This window comes from Engraulis encrasicolus, chromosome 18, assembly GCF_034702125.1.
Source record: "Engraulis encrasicolus isolate BLACKSEA-1 chromosome 18, IST_EnEncr_1.0, whole genome shotgun sequence".
In the NCBI taxonomy this organism is placed as follows: Eukaryota; Metazoa; Chordata; class Actinopteri; order Clupeiformes; family Engraulidae; genus Engraulis; species Engraulis encrasicolus.
Window position 1 is genome coordinate 31731886 of NC_085874.1, and position 11184 is coordinate 31743069.

Sequence of the window (11184 nt, forward strand, 5' to 3'; positions counted from 1 at the left end):
AGATGTACGATAATTATCATATTTGTACCATAATTATGTCCATTTTGTCCTCTGTGCGATCAAAAAACATGATGTATGATAATTCCAGAGTTGTCCTTCAGTTAATTTAGATGCCTTCAAGCAACAAGTTTGGTCTTGTGCGATAATTCCCTCCCCAAAAGCCCCCAAAAACGATAATTTTGAGGTTTTGGTACGATAATTCAGCATTTTCCATCTGGCAACACTGCCCAGATACCTGCCCCTGTCTACTGCTGCCTCGCACTATCCTCCATAGCTGTTGCCACGTGTCTTGTACAATATTGTTTGAGATATTTAACATATTTTGTAGAAAATTGGTCAATAATATCTGTTCTTATTCATCTTTTAATATATTTTACAGATTTTCAGTTTTCTGTCTTTGTTTTTTTTTTTCTAAGAATGCTATATTAACCAAGCTAGCAATGGTTTGGGTTTGAGAGTTATGTCTGGTATGTCATGCATCTGCATGTGTAGTGCACTTGTATATGTCTGGTATGATGATGCATCAATATTGATGTAAATAAAAATATATATATTGACTCTGAAGAATTGATACATAAACATGTTGTCCATTCCGATTGTGTATTAATTCAGACAGATGCCTTTGCCTAAATAAGCATGTGATTCGATTAGCCCCCACCCCCATGGTTTAAAGGTAAATATAGGAGTACCTCTGAGCTTGATATAAGCACCTGCCAACCGACCAAATGTTGGTAAAACCTGACTGTGGCTAGTACTAACTTCAGTGTTACTGACGAACATAGTATTACATTTCTCACAAGAGTGTGTCAGACTTTTCTTATAGGCAGACTATTCCAGTGTCTCAAATAGGATGACCATCTCTGTGACAGGAAAAGGAGGACATATTTTAGGATGGGGGGTTTGGGGAAAATGTGCGTTTCTTAGATGCTATTTCATGCATTTTAATGCATTTTTGTCCGGCTTAATGCTGTGCCTTATGCTGGACACGGCACTGAAAAGACGGACGTCTGGCCATCCTACTCTCAAATGACGCACTTGTGGCAGTGCAGTGGTGTGTAATGCATAGTTGCACAGTGCACTTGGGTCTTTAGTGCGTTGTGTCGAGGGAAAGTTTGGACCGCTAACGTTGAGCCCTTGCTGCTGGAAGTGACAGACTAGCATAGCATTAGCTTGCCAAAATATTGTTTGGCTTCTGTTTACATTACATAATGTCTCGTGCTTGTATTTATGTTTCCATAACCCCATCTCACATACAATGTTCAGCTTAACATGAGGAGGTTGGTTTCTCATTAATAGACTGTTGACAAAACTCTTCTACTTAACCGAATGCCACATTTCTTGCGTTAACGTTACATTATGTTAACATCATGGTTTAGTGTGTGAAGTGTCCAGTGTTTTGGCCGTTGTTAGGGCAGCATCCAGGTGCTTTCACTTTAGCCTACTGAATTTACCAAAAAATTCAGCGTTAGCACCCTGCGCACTGACACATTGTGCCCAAAGTGTATAAGTGTGTCATTAGAGCATTGTCAAGTGTCTTAAGGGCGCCAGTAATCCCCAAAACTGAAAGTCCTACAGTAGGCCTAATGCAATATCAAGCAAAATAGAACATTAAAACAAAGTAGCAGTAGTAGTAATAGCAGCAGTAGTAGTAGTAGTAGTAGTAACAGTAGTAGTAGTAGTAACAGTAGTAGTAGTAACAGTAGTAGTAGTAATAGTAGTAGTAGTAATAATAGTAGTAGTAGTAACAGTAGTAGTAGTAGTAACAGTAGTAGTAGTAACAGTAGTAGTAGTAATAGTAGTAGTATAACAGTAGTAATAGCAGTAGTAGTAGTAGTAGTAGTAACAGTAGTAGTAGTAACAGTAGTAGTAGTAATAGTAGTAGTATAACAGTAGTAATAGCAGTAGTAGTAGTAGCAGTATTAGCATTACTACTAGCAGTAGTAGTACCATTACAGTAGTAGCAGTAGCTGTAGTGATTTTTCATGAGCACTCAGTAGCGGTATACTCTATATGGACCACAGCTATCAGCTTTTGCTTGGCCAGCTGTATGACGCTATGCTGACAGATGACAATTTGTTAACGCAGAAAAAGGCAAGCCAAGTGGACTAGGACCAGCCTGGTGTCCGGTACAGCCTGTAGTTCCCTGTAGTTTTCTACTTACATGCATGGCCGTAACTACCATTGAGGACACAGAGGTCATGTCCTCTGTATTTTTTTCCGAAATGTAAAATGTATCTATGATCAATATTGTTCTATGTTCAACAATGGTCAATTCAGTCTGTATACGCCAACCCCCTGTTCCCATTTATTTGCCTCAAACACACCCCATATTTTTCAAATCATGAGCTGAAATATGCTCTTATCAGAATATTAGGAAGCGTTCTCGTGAAACATTCCGAAGCGCATACTCAAGTGATTAATGAAAACGAACTTAACCCTATCCAGACTGGGGGGGGGCTAAAAGTGCCCGCACCAACTTTGATGTTGTATAATTCCTTAACAACTTAAGCTATGACTACGAAACTTGGTGACTTTTCCTAAAATTTAGTTGGCTACAGTTTAGTACCAAAAGATTATGTTCATCATTTTTGCCGTTGCCATGGCAACGGTTTTCTGACAGGTATGTCTGACTGAAAATCACTGATCTAAGTCTCATTATTGTTGCTTTTTCATATTTTTTTGTTATTTCCATTAGCATCAGACAGCTTTGTGAGCATTTAAGTGGTGTGAAGCATGTAATCATTAAAATTGAAGTGCATTACCTAAATTTGATGGAAAATACATTATGGCGAGATTTTGGGCATTATAATCAGATGATGTCATAATGACGTCATAATACCAGATAATGACACAAAAATGATGTCATTCATAGATGTCCATATGTAGATCATCTCCCCAAAGTTTGGTGGTCATACCGTATTCCGTTCATGAGTTATGAGGGGGGGGTCCAAAAGAGCCCCCCCCTGGCCCAGGAATGCCAAAAAAAAAATCCCAGTCTGAATAGGGTATTGTATGCAGTACAGCATGCCATATTTGTCCTAGGTATTTGACCTCTGTTTTTTGAAAATGTCTCGTTACGGCCCTGCTTACATGTATTGGACTGAAGCTCTGGAGCTCTTCTATGTTTCCTGTTATATTGCACTGAAGCACTCAGTGCAGTTCTGCTCTGTATCCTCCTGTTATATTGGGCTCAGTGGAGTCCCCCACCGTCTATTCTGAAGACAGAAGCCACCTGAGTGCTGCACCCAAACCATAAACTACTGTACTCTGGAAGGACGTGACATGGGGGTGGAAGGGTGATTACTGACAAGTTCCTCTCTTAGCTGACACCATCACCAGTCACCTACACACGCATGCACACACATAAACACACACCCACCCACACATAAACTCTCTCTCTCTCTCTCTCTCTCTCTCTCTCTCTCTCTCTCTCTCTCTCACACACACACACACACACACACACGATAGTCACCCCTGTCAACCCCTAGTGTCAAGTGTTGTCTTCCTCTATCTCTCCCCCTCTCTCTCTCTCTCTCTCTCTCTCTCTCTCTCTCTCTCTCTCTCTCTCTCTCTCTCTCTCTCTCTCTCTCTCTCTCACACACACACACACACACACACCCTCAGCATGGATCCCTGTGCCCAGTCAAGTGTCCTGTCAAGGTGCCTCTCAAGGCTACAGGCCAGGGGTCTGGTCCTTCTCACCTCCACAGGATCTCCCAGCCAGCCTGTAGGAATTCCCCCTAGGAACGCACGCACGCACGCGCACACACACACACACACACACACACACACACACACACACACACACACACACACACACACACAAACACACACACACACACACACACACACACACACACAACACACACACACACAACACACACACACACACACACACACACACACACACACACACACACACACACACACAGATATGATCATACAGTCACACACAAGCACACACACACACACACACACGCCGTTACTGTTTCACCTGTTCTGTCTCAAAATCACATTGTTCCCCAGGCAGTGGGGGATTTCCAATGACAGGAAGGCAGAGTGGTTTTCACCATTAAAGTGCTTATAGTGACATCTGCTGCAGATGTGCCTGTGTGATACGGTGCGGACACTGTGCAGAGTCATCTACCGTCTGCCAGAAGACTGGAGAGCCTACCCCCACATGCCAAGCACACACACACACACACACACACACACACACACACACACACACACACACACACACACACACACACACACACGCATCCCAACACACACACGCACACGCACACTAGCTATGGTTACCTGGTCACATTTGGTGCATGGGGCCTTTGTTAGATTTTGAATAAAACAAAACAATATTCATATTCAAAACATTCCATCTAGTGGTGTCAACAATTATCGATTCGGCAATGCATCACAATGCGGGGCAGGACAATTCAATCATCGATTCAGGAAGTGCCATAATCCAGTGTTTCTTAACCTGGGGTGCGGGCACCCCCTGGGGGTGCGCCAGAGATTTCAGGGGGTGCACGGAATTTTGTTTGTGTTGAGGTTGTGACCTAAATTCTGCTTTCAAACATAATTACGCCAAATCAATACAAAATTAAAACATGTTTTGGTCCCCATGTCAAGTCATTAAAGTATTAATGTCTAAAGCAAGAATCATTGTAATTAATCACTGAACTAATCTTTAGTGTGTAAATAGACGTAGAAATTTGGGTTGGGGGTGCGCGGCTCGTCTTGGACACAGGTTAGGGGGTGCTTCAAGAAAAAAAGGTTAAGAACCACTGCCATAATCGATGCAGCATATTTTTTCAAATTTCAATTACCTCTGTGAATATTTCCGGGGCAAATGAACGTTTATTGGAATCGAAGCACTTCAAAGCATTAAAAACAGCAAGACTGACACAGAAAACGGCCAATAAAATGTTGCTCAGTATCTGACTGCTTTTATTGCCTTATGACTGATGGAAAATTTCCCTTGCTTTCAGTAGAAAATGTAATGCATTAAAATGCATCGTAGAATCATATTGAATCGATTCAAATCGAATCGTTACCTCCAGAATCGGAATCGAATCGTGAGGGCAGTGCCAATTTACACCACTAATTCCATCCATACATTACAGCAGATGGAGAATAGTCAGACAGTTGGTGCTGTAAAACATAGCAAACATATTTTAATGAACACATTTGCAATTGATAGTATTTCAAATTTGTTTTTTTTTAAATGTCATATGCTCCTCAGTGTATGGTTTCCCCCAGCAGCATACTACAGAACTGCTGAGAGTCGGCACCTCCAGCTGCTAGTCAGTATATGGCCTCTCAAATCTGGCACTCTCTTGATGTCGCCTATCGGCAAGGACTTGATTAGGTGATTCAGATGTGTGTGTGTGTGTGGGGGGGGGGGGGGGGTTGCGTGGGTGTGGGTGTGTTTCTGCATGACGTAAATGCACATCCACACAAACACACACACACACACACACACACACACACACACACACACACACACACACACACACACACACACACACACACACACACACACACACACACACCTGCATCACCTCTAATCAAGTCCCTGTCAATCCTCTAATAGGCAATTACGATATTCAGGGGTGCGTGTGCATGTGTCTGTGTCTGTGTGTCTGTGTCTGTACTTTTACAGGCCAGGATGGCTCTAAATGCTCCACATCAAAATGCATCCACACACACACACACACACACACACACACACACACACACACACACACACACACACACACACACACACACACACAACCTGAGGGAAGGTCTGCCTGCCTCTGCCTCTGACCCACATTTCATAAATAGAGGTGGAGATAGCTTCATTTGCCACCCACCCGAGACCACGGCCGAAGCTCTCTCTCTCTCTCTCCCCCAATCTATCCCAATCAATATATAGTGCATTAATAATAGCTAGCAAATGATCATAAATAATAATGAATTATAACGGTTTGTGTTGTGCAATTTATTCAAACATGTCAATGTGCTTTTGTAGATTGATCGAAAATACGTGTTTGTTCAATTTTATGATCATGGCAAGTAGCAAGGTGAAAGATCATACAATTGACAGAAAACACAGAATCAGATTAAGATGAGAAAAAAGTCAACTTCAAACCAGGATGTTTTTGCTCCGACTTTTTACATAAAGCAAAAAAAGTGGGAGCAAAAAAATCCTGGTTTGAAGCGGACTTTTTCACTTCTTAATCTCCTCATTTGGTTGTCCTACTCCCAGGTTTTTTGGATGTGCTGGCTTCAAACTATCCCTTCAGAAAACACAGAATCAACAGGTCTTACGACATGCCGGCTCACTGGTGGCTTTCGTTTAAATGAGTGCCTGTTTGTGGCTGTGCTGTGCCGGTCCAGTCAGTGACACCCTCTGGGTCTAAAGAAGACAGATGACCGCCAACTCCTTTTGAAGATATTTTGGGGCTATTGGCTGCAACATGGTAACAGAGTGCCGGTAACAGGAAATAAATAGGAGAGAGATGGAGAAGGATTAGGAAATTACTTCGGGTCAGAATCGAACCAGGTCCCCTAATTTATGGTACAGTTCTTTAGCCAACTGAGCCATGGCACCCCCAACACTGACTGGCAGCAGTGGCACCATGTTGTTCAATGAGTCCTTGTTTGTGGCTGCTTAACTTAAAGACATCTTCAGGCCAAACTAAGGGTCTGCATTTTGCTGTTTTACTTGAAGTATGGTGGCAGTGGCAGCCACCCACACTTGCATGCACATGCACACACACACACACACACACACACACACACACACACACACACACACACACACACACACACACACACACACACACACACACACACACACACACACACACACACACACACGCACAGAGAGAGAGAGAGAGAGAGAGAGAGAGAGAGAGAGAGAGAGAGAGAGAGAGAGAGAGAGAGAGAGAGTCTGGACTTAGTGTAAGACTTACTGTAATCCCAAACTATTGAGCACTTCTCAAAAGGGGATATTTGATAAGCATTTATATCCACTTTTGAAAATATCCCTTTCATCCTTTTGCTTGGATATAGTTTGCAGGGTAGGCCTATGTTCTTGTGCCAACCATTAACAGGACAGCAAACTGAAAAAACAGTGACTTACTCTCTAAAACAGAGACAGTGCGTCTGGCATGCAATTCAGAGCTGAGATGGTAACTATGGCCTAATGACTCTGTCCTCTTCAAGTCGAGCTCGTGATGTCTCTCAACTCTTTGATACACCCTCAGGCTAAAGCAGAGGAGAAGACTCACGTGCATAAACAGGCCCTAACGCACACTCATGCACACACACACACACACACACACACACACACACACACACACACACACACACACACACACACACACACACACACACACACACACACACACACCGTAGTGTATGTGCGTGTAGTGCAGTGTTAATTTCGTCGGCTTTTTTTGATTTAGTCTTAGTCTTAGTCACAATGACGAAAATCAATTTTAGTCTTAGTCATATTTTAGTCATTGCCTTCCCAATTTAGTCTTAGTCTTAGTCAAAATGACGAAAATCAATTTTAGTCATAGTCAAATTTTAGTCATTTTAGTCAACATTTCAAATTTTAGTCATTTTAGTCAATATTGTGGTGTAAAAAAAATAACCTACAATGGCTATTGTTATTTCACAAAGTATTACTAATATAGCCTATTGCAGCAAATATTCACCTTGTTACTTGGTCATTTTCCACCAAAACCCAAATCAGTCATTTCAACATCATAGAACTAGAGCAAAAGAGCATCACACACACACACACTTCCAGGTGCAGGCTGCTCTCTCTCTCTGTCTCTCTCTCTCTATCGTGCATTAGAAGCTGCTGCATAGCCTATTATAGGCCTATTTGATTTTGAGTTTGATCACGGAGGAAGCTCTTCTTCACCTGACCGCGTGACTTAAAGCCAGATTGCTGGCAGTGGGAAGACCAGACATCCCAAGTCTGCATGAAGTTCAATAAGTCTCCCGATTACCACGAGTCAGACAAAATACTGCTGATGTTAGACTATGCAAGTTAGCGATTTTTGTTTTCAATTGGCAAGGCGAGCAGATAACGATAATGACTCATGCGGCATGAGTGGAATAGGCTTAAATAGATTGCGCGAGCACACTTCGTATGCCCTGCAAAAGTCCGAGGAGAAATAGTTAGGCACGTTATGTTAGGCAGGCAGGGGTATGCAGACTGGACGATATAAAGGACACGCACATACAAATATGTAAACTCTAATGCTGTTTTGTTTGTCGGGGATGTCGAGGCTCGATAAGCATGACCTGAAAAGAGTTTTTGGAACTTAGGAAGACACTGCAGACGCTTGGAAATGCTGTCGACTTCCTTAGCTCTTTTAGCGTTGCTCTCGACGAGAACAAGTTTCAAATCTCAACAGTTTAAAACTCCTCAGCGATCGCTCATCCATTGATTCTTTTCAAAACTAGGCTACAGTCGCCGTGCCTCTGTTACTTTAGACAGGCCAACTTTCCCCCTGCTGGCGCGCGCTCCCGCGGTGACTGATATAAATAAATTCACAAATCCGACCTTCATGATTTGCTTGCGAACTGCCTACTCATATGGTTAAACAGCAAATATAGCAAACATTACAAAAAAAGATCAGACAACGAACGCCGGGCTAAGACAGCCTAAGTGAAAAGGAGAATAGTGGAAGCTCGAGGAAGTTTAGAATGACAGTATCAGAGGAGGATTGGCGCGACTGTCATTACCTACTGCAGAAACACATGTCTTCGTCATGGACAAGAGGGTTGTTGAACATGTTTCAAAATGAACACTTCCCTCAACGTTGGCTATTTTTGCTCTTTCTCTGGGAATGTTTTAGGACCTAAACTCAACTTAAATGGACTCACTCAGCTACTAGGCTACAGAACTACTGACTGAGTCACGCCATGCACTGGCTGCCAGCAGAGACAAGCGAGGCATCACAGCGTGAGCGTGCAATCATCTATGAAGTTCAAGACACTTAGGCCTATATTACAATTACAAATAACAAATTAATTATAAATAATTATATTTTTTAATGTCCATTCGTCCATGGCTTGTAAATTTCGTCTCGTCTTAGTCTCCTTGACGAAAATATTTTTTTTATTTTCGTCATATTTTGATTTGCTTGAGGCAATTTTTAGTGCGTCATCGTCTCGTCATCGTCAAGGGAAAAAGGGGCGTTGACGAAATATTTTCGTCATCGTCGTGGTTGACGAAATTAACACTGGTGTAGTGTATGTTTATATACAGTGTTTTGTGTGCTTGTGTGTGTGTGTGTGTGTGTGTGTGTGTGTGTGTGTGTGTGTGTGTGTGTGTGTGTGTGTGTGTGTGTGTGTGTGTGTGCAAGCACTCAAACACACATAGAGTCAGACACACACAAATGCATGCACATGTGCACACACACACACACACACACACACACACACACACACACACACACACACACACACTGTTCTTACTTGCGCAGAAGTAAATCAGCTTTTTCCAACTTCTTCGAAAACTTTGTTTCTAAAAGACATTCCATAATTGCTAACTGTGAACTGATCGGGCTTTCTTTTTTTAATGAGTCAGGGAGAGAGCGATGATAAGCGGTAAGTCATTTCACTTGAGGGTGATTAATGTGCCTCTCTGTGTTAATGCAACATTAATGCAAAATGAGCGTCCGTCCACGACGTCTAGACAGACAAAATCCTTTAGATGGTCCGCTCAATGGAGAGAAAGTTGAAACGGCCCAATCAACCGTGAGAAAATTGGGCTGTATCAAACTCCTAAAAACCCAGCACGCATCCAAGCTCATATCTGATAAAGCATTTACACACACACACACACACACACACACACACACACACACACACACACACACACACACACGCACACACACGCACACACTCTCACACACACACACACACACACACACACACACACACACACACACACACACACACACACACACACACACACACACACACACACACACAGACACACACAAACACGCATTCAGAGACACACACACACACACACACACACACACACACACACACACACACACACACACACACACACACACACACACAAACACCACCACCACCACTAGCCTATATCATTCGGCCGTCAAAGCAGTGCCCTTCGGTGGCCCCGGCAAAGTGTTCTCCCCGTTCTTCTCGAATCTATTTTTACGAGCAGTCATATTCAGCGCTGGATGGAAAATGTTAAATTCCACGGGCTGGTGATCGGATTGATAATGGCCTTTTAAGGATGTCAGGCAGGCAGAGCACTCTGAGTCCTCTGAGAAGGGTTGCTGTTGCATTGTGGGACTGTTCTGGCGGAGAGGTCAGGAGGACACTCAGTCATTTACATTGCATTACATTACACTTAGCTGTCACGTTTATCCATAGCCACTCACACTTATTATTTTCAGGATATTGGTTACAGTCGCAGAAGCAATGTGGGGTTAGTTGCCTTGCTCAAGGGCACTTCACCCATGGATGGAGGTGTAGGCTAAGGAGAGGTGAGGTGGGATTCGAACCTACAACCCCCATATTGAAAGAGAGACTCCCTAACCATGGGGCTGCGGCTGCCTCAACATTGACAGCTACCTTTACATAGGCCTACACTACATTTAGCAGACATTTTTAACCAAATCGTCCCCACCCCAACCCTAACTCATCTCTCTCTCCTCCTTGTTTACTGTCAGTTCTTCTTCTTCTTCTTCTTCTTCTTCTTCTTCTTCTTCTTCTTCTTCTTCTTCTTCTTCTTCTTCTTCTTCTTGGTTACTGGTCCATTACCACCAGCAGCTGGACTGTGATATGAGACTGAAGTCTTATCCCTAAGTTTCTGTTCAGTTCTTCACTTTCCTGCTTAATAAAGGTGTAAAAACCCTATTATAAATATCAAAATTCTGGAAGACCCACAGCGTATGCAGGCATGACAAAGGTGTTGTGCACATGATTGTTTAGGGTTACGGATACTTGGTAGTTTTATTATGCAGGGAAGCTCTCTCAAAAGAGATGTGTCTTTTAGAAGTTTTTAGAAGGCTGAGACAGATGCCCTTACTCAGTATGGGACAGCTGACCCCATGAGGTTTTTTGACAAAAAGAGACTGTTTATTAACCAAACTGACCCAACAGTGGACTAGCTGAGCCATTAAGCATCTG